Source organism: Panulirus ornatus, chromosome 9, assembly GCF_036320965.1.
Source record: "Panulirus ornatus isolate Po-2019 chromosome 9, ASM3632096v1, whole genome shotgun sequence".
Lineage (NCBI taxonomy): Eukaryota > Metazoa > Arthropoda > Malacostraca > Decapoda > Palinuridae > Panulirus > Panulirus ornatus.
Window position 1 is genome coordinate 40,933,784 of NC_092232.1, and position 7,284 is coordinate 40,941,067.

At 40.6% G+C, this 7,284-nt stretch overlaps 2 non-coding genes across 2 annotated transcripts; one reads left to right on the plus strand and one right to left on the minus strand.

Annotated features, from left to right (window-relative positions):
- Positions 1-982: 982 nt before the first annotated feature.
- On the minus strand, positions 983-1,056 carry TRNAN-GUU (transfer RNA asparagine (anticodon GUU)). Its single transcript has one exon. It is a non-coding gene; the product is annotated as a tRNA-Asn (tRNA).
- A 5,907-nt stretch (positions 1,057-6,963) lies between these two features.
- TRNAV-AAC (transfer RNA valine (anticodon AAC)) lies at positions 6,964-7,036 on the plus strand. Its single transcript has one exon. It is a non-coding gene; the product is annotated as a tRNA-Val (tRNA).
- Positions 7,037-7,284: the final 248 nt, after the last annotated feature.

Below are 7,284 nucleotides of genomic sequence, written 5' to 3' on the forward strand. Positions count from 1 at the left end.
GACACCGAGGCAAATAACTGACTCTTCCTTTAATCCACTTTTCCACTCTGACCTGTTTATGTTATTACTCAGGATGGGTCTAGTCTAGAGATTGGTCCCTTCCCATAATAAAAAAAAAATACTCATAACAGAGCATAGTCTTTGTCCATTGACGTCTGATTTATGGGCCCATCACGCTTCCACTGCGCCATTCATGTCATTTTCCTAAGGAAAGATCATCTATGTAATTAACGATATCCTCATTTAAACAGTAAGTCTTGTGTGTCCGGCCAATGTACAACTGGAACTCTTGTTTATTTATGGCCCAGCGGTAGAGGGAGAGAAGTGAACATTACAATGGCTGAATCTTTTCGTACCAATGCCACACTGTAATGATAAAATGTAGTGAGTTGTTGAGTATTGTGTGACCTACCAGTGGTGGAGGTACGAAACCAGCAACTCCCTGGAGTAGAAACCGAAAAAATGTCCAAATGAGAGTGAAAAAACAATACCCGTAGTTAAGAAAGACAAGTGGATATGCTTTCAGAATCAGAATAAAATTTTGTAGGTTTGATTCCTATGGACTTAGGTGTCAAGAAGGTATAAAGAGCTGTAGTGTGCCTGATGAGGTTTAGAATGATCCTCTGGAATGTTCTTAACATTACATAATGTTTGCATCCTGTACTTATTTGCATGTGCATAGTGAACATCTGGAGTGGTCATCAGGTAACTTGAATGTGTGACTCCTGTGTTTGCATTTCTAGGGTTCTCCTTAACCTCCAGTGTTGTATTATGATGTAGTGTGAGGCTCTACCTTTGTTGAGGTTTCCAGTGAACTTCAGGGAAGCTAATAAGGATGAATTTCATATAACACAAATGCCTTTCAGAGGTTTAGTTATTTATTATTCATTTTCTTGAGATTACATACAATCTCTGATTAACTCCTGTGCTTGTATGAATGTGAAGTTTCTTGTAAGTATTGGAGTTGTCTTACATAAAGTGTCGCCCCCGGATGGGCTCGAACCACCAACCTTTCGGTTAACAGCCGAACGCGCTAACCTATTGTGCCACGGAGGCTTGGATATAACTCATCTTAAGGCAGAATTGATGACGAGTGCTTGAGGCACTGACTGTTTTAGGTAACATGTAGGAGTCATGTGCAGTAGGAGAGGATATAGTGGTCGTGTTCAGAACCGAATTCAGACAAGGGCATATGTAGCTCTTGAGTATTACTTCTGTGGAAAAACACACAAGATATTGGAATTTCAACTGAAAAACCATTATGATTATCATTACATTATTCCTGTATGGAAGTCAGGTATAGAGGCAAACCATCTCTTATCTTCTTATTCATTTTTTTTTTTTGTCGCTGTCTCCCGCGTTTGCGAGGTAGCGCAAGGAAACAGACTAAAGAAATGGCCCAACCCACCCCCATACACATGTATATACATACGTCCACACACGCAAATATACATACCTACACAGCTTTCCACGGTTTACCCCAGACGCTTCACATGCCTTGATTCAATCCACTGTCAGCACGTCAACCCCGGTATACCACATCGCTCCAATTCACTCTATTCCTTGCCCTCCTTTCACCCTCCTGCATGCTCAGGCCCCGATCACACAAAATCTTTTTCACTCCATCTTTCCACCTCCAATTTGGTCTCCCTCTTCTCCTCGTTCCCTCCACCTCCGACACATATATTCTCTTGGTCAATCTTTCCTCACTCATTCTCTCCATGTGCCCGAACCATTTCAAAACACCCTCTTCTGCTCTCTCAACCACGCTCTTTTTATTTCCACACATCTCTCTTACCCTTACGTTACTTACTCGATCAAACCACCTCACACCACACATTGTCCTCAAACATCTCATTTCCAGCACATCCATCCTCCTGCGCACAACTCTATCCATAGCCCACGCCTCGCAACCATACAACATTGTTGGAACCACTATTCCTTCAAACATACCCATTTTTGCTTTCCGAGATAATGTTCTCGACTTCCACACATTCTTCAAGGCTCCCAGATTTTTCGCCCCCTCCCCCACCCTATGATCCACTTCCGCTTCCATGGTTCCATCCGCTGCCAGATCCACTCCCAAATATCTAAAACACTTCACTTCCTCCAGTTTTTCTCCATTCAAACTCACCTCCCAATTGACTTGACCCTCAACCCTACTGTACCTAATAACCTTGCTCTTATTCACATTTACTCTTAACTTTCTTCTTTCACACACTTTACCAAACTCAGTCACCAGCTTCTGCAGTTTCTCACATGAATCAGCCACCAGCGCTGTATCATCAGCGAACAACAACTGACTCATTTCCCAAGTTCTCTCATCCACAAGAGACTGCAGACTTGCCCCTCTTTCCAAAACTCTTGCATTCACCTCCCTAACAACCCCATCCATAAACAAATTAAACAACCATGGAGACATCACACACCCCTGCCGCAAACCTACATTCACTGAGAACCAATCACTTTCCTCTCTTCCTACACGTACACATGCCTTACATCCTCGATAAAAACTTTTCACTGCTTCTAACAACTTGCCTCCCACACCATATATTCTTAATACCTTCCACAGAGCATCTCTATCAACTCTATCATATGCCTTCTCCAGATCCATAAACGCTACATACAAATCAATTTGCTTTTCTAAGTATTTCTCACATACATTCTTCAAAGCAAACACCTGATCCACACATCCTCTACCACTTCTGAAACCACACTGCTCTTCCCCAATCTGATGCTCTGTACATGCCTTCACCCTCTCAATCAATATCCTCCAATATAATTTACCAGGAATACTCAACAAACTTATACCTCTGTAATTTGAGCACTCACTCTTATCCCCTTTGTCTTTGTACAATGGCACTATGCACGCATTCCGCCAATCCTCAGGCACCTCACCATGAGTCATACATACATTAAATAACCTTACCAACCAGTCAACACAGTCACCCCCTTTTTTAATAAATTCCACTGCAATACCATCCAAACCTGCTGCCTTGCCGGCTTTCATCTTCCGCAAAGCTTTTACTACCTCTTCTCTGTTTACCAAATCATTTTCCCTAACCCTCTCACTTTGCACACCACCTCGACCAAAACACCCTATACCTGCCACTCTATCATCAAACACATTCAACAAACCTTCAAAATACTCACTCCATCTCCTTCTCACATCACCACTACTTGTTATCACCTCCCCATTTGCGCCCTTCACTGAAGTTCCCATTTGCTCCCTTGTCTTACGCACTTTATTTACCTCCCTCCAGAACATCTTTTTATTCTCCCTAAAATTTAATGATACTCTCTCACCCCAACTCTCATTTGCCCTTTTTTTCACCTCTTGCACCTTTCTCTTGACCTCCTGTCTCTTTCTTTTATACATCTCCCACTCAATTGCATTTTTTTCCCTGCAAAAATCGTCCAAATGCCTCTCTCTTCTCTTTCACTAATTCTCTTACTTCTTCATCCCACCACTCACTACCCTTTCTAATCAACCCACCTCCCACTCTTCTCATGCCACAAGCATCTTTTGCGCAATCCATCACTGATTCCCTAAATACATCCCATTCCTCCCCCACTCCCCTTACTTCCATTGTTCTCACCTTTTTCCATTCTGTACTCAGTCTCTCCTGGTACTTCCTCACACAAGTCTCCTTCCCAAGCTCACTTACTCTCACCACCCTCTTCACCCCAACATTCACTCTTCTTTTCTGAAAACCCATACAAATCTTCACCTTAGCCTCCACAAGATAATGATCAGACATCCCTCCAGTTGCACCTCTCAGCACATTAACATCCAAAAGTCTCTCTTTCGCGCGCCTGTCAATTAACACGTAATCCAATAACGCTCTCTGGCCATCTCTCCTACTTACATAAGTATACTTATGTATATCTCGCTTTTTAAACCAGGTATTCCCAATCATCAGTCCTTTTTCAGCACATAAATCTACAAGCTCTTCACCATTTCCATTTACAACACTGAACACCCCATGTATACCAATTATTCCCTCAACTGCCACATTACTCACCTTTGCATTCAAATCACCCATCACTATAACCCGGTCTCGTGCATCAAAACCACTAACACACTCATTCAGCTGCTCCCAAAACACTTGCCTCTCATGATCTTTCCTCTCATGCCCAGGTGCATATGCACCAATAATCACCCATCTCTCTCCATCAACTTTCAGTTTTACCCATATTAATCGAGAATTTACTTTCTTACACTCTATCACATACTCCCACAACTCCTGTTTCAGGATTATTGCTACTCCTTCCCTTGCTCTTGTCTTCTCACTAACCCCTGACTTTACTCCCAAGACATTCCCAAACCACTCTTCCCCTTTACCCTTGAGCTTCGTTTCACTCAGAGCCAAAACATCCAGGTTCCTTTCCTCAAACCTACTACCTATCTCTCCTTTTTTCACATCTTGGTTACATCCACACACATTTAGGCACCCCAATCTGAGCCTTCGAGGAGGATGAGCACTCCCCGCGTGACTCCTTCTGTTTCCCATTTTAGAAAGTTAAAAAATACAAGGAGGGGAGGATTTCTGGCCCCCCGCTCCCGTCCCCTCTAGTCGCTTTCTACGACACGCGAGGAATGCGTGGGAAGTATTCTTTAACCCCTATCCCCAGGGATAATATATATATATATATATATATATATATATATATATATATATATATATATATATATATATATATATATATATATATATATATATATATATATATATATATATATATATATATATATATATATATATATATATACACATACACACACACATACATACACACATATAAACACACACACACATACATATATATACATATGAAAAATGTAAGAAACAATTTAGAAAACTGAAACTTCTAGCTTGAAATGAAATGAAAAAATGGATGTCACATAATGGTTCAACCTCTGGCTATGGAAAAAGGAAATGTATAATTTATTAGACAAACGTCAATAGTAGTTCTCATCAATTTGACTACTGTATCAATAAGCTTCAATGTCTAAGCTACATTTTTTCCAAGTTCACTATTTTCTTGTCAAAGCACCATGTATGAAAACTATCACTCCAGTAACACAACTATAAACATTTACTTCCCCTTTAAAAAAGTTCTGGGGGAGTCTGTCTCGATACACTGCGGGACACTCTACCACCTGGCGAGGTTTGTGTTGCAATGGTTCTTGATTCACAAACGTAGTAGCATCACTGTTGGGCCAAGGTAGTTCCGTTGGCGAAGAGGAGCTCATGAAACATGTCGGAAAGCATGCTACCTTACTCAGCAGCTGATAAGACATCGCTGGTTCGATGCCCCCAATCTGTCTAACTTGCCGTGGACGATGTCAAACTGGGTCACGTCCTCCTGTAAACTGTAGTGATATTGCTGGGCTATGTAGAATATTAGAATATTACATATTCTAATATCCTGTCTCTTAGGCATTCATCTGGCTGCATCACATATTCTATGATAAGTATTGGGATAATGCCTTGCAATGCTCCAGTAATATGCTACTCAAACTAATCCTCTAAAATGACTTAATACCTTTTATAAGCTTCAAGCTCTTAATGTACTAAAATGTCTTATATAGTCAAATAAAAAAACATGTTCCGTCTGAGGCTGGGGTGTTTCCAGGTTACCTTGGCACAACAGGTTAGCGCGTTAGGCTGTTCACCGAAGGGTTAGTGAATCGAGCTCATCAGGAAAGACACTTGATTATAAGGACATCTGCCAGGAGCCTCTACATCCACACATGGAAATCACTCCATAAACCGTGCCTATTCATGCTCAGCGGCTTCCTTGAGGCACAATGGAACAAGGAACAACACTTTCCCTCAAGATTGCTTGAAACCTCAAAATGAAGGTACTATTATGATCACATGACAAGACCACATCTGTAGTTTACCAGACCCCTCAAAAGCAGACAAGCGTCATACAACCATATCAACTTTTAGTTACGCTAGAGGTTTACTACATACATGTAAAGAAGTAATGGATACATGGTACAAGAGTATGCTAAGTCCATTCCACAGATTCATTCTAAACCTCATCATCCAGACTACAGCGCTTTATACCTACCTAACAGAAGTCAGTATATAGAAATACAGCTTATAAATTCTAAATGCTATTTTGAAAACCAAGCTAATTTTCTAGCCAAACTTATGCTATTCTTTCTACCTTTTATCGACATCACTTCGGTTTCTACTCCTGGGAGCTGTCTATTTTCGTATCTCCTCCACTTGTATGCCATGCAGTACTCAACAAGCCACCACATTACATTATTACAATGTGCCTATTGCTAAGAAGAAAGTCGGCCATTGATATGTCCTCATCTTTCCCTCCACCGTTAAGTCACACATACACAAGGGTCCTGGTCTAGTTTCGTCCCGACACACCAGACTTCATGTTAATAGGAACTTAACGTTAGTCATATGGATTGATATCTTCACCTAATGATATGGAGACATATACTTCAGTAATGACTGAGACACATGCTTTAGCTATTACCCTGAAACATCTACTTTAGGCGTCAAAGTATAACATATGCTTCAGATACACATCGATAATAAAGCCGAGTAATACACTTCAGTAACAACACTAAGACGTGACCCTGAAAAATAACAATCAAACATCTGTTCAGTAATGAAACTGAAACATATGGTTCAGTAATGAGACCTGAAGAAAGCTGCTTCAGTTTTGATCCACAGAAATGAGCTTCAAAAGTGACATTAAAGCATTTGCTTCAGTAATGACATTGAAACATGATTTTGTAATAATACTGAAACTTTTCTTTCCTTAATGAAGATGAGACATTTGATAGCGAACTGACAGTGAAAAATCTGCTTCGGCTGTGACATGTGCTTTGATGATGACATTGAAACATATGTCTCAGTAATGACACTATGACATCTCCTTCAGTGATGGCAATGAAACTTCTGTTTCGTTAAAGTTAATACAGTTTCCGTAGTGTAGTGGTTATCACGTGTGCTTAACACGCACAAGGTCCCCGGTTCGATCCCGGGCGGAAACAGAAAAGTCTTAAGGGTTTCATCACTTTTCCTTGTGTGGGAAGTTGGTGATGGAAAGAGTTGTTTCATCAATTGATATTACTGCTATTGGAATCAGTTAACTGAATCTATTTTAGATAAGAGAACAGCATTATGAGTTGTATACTACCAGTTCACTTTCTTATCAGTAAAGATAAACAGTCACTAGAGTTGGGCCAACACTTCTCCAGTCAGTACTTGTATTACCATTGGTTATACCATTGGTCCATAT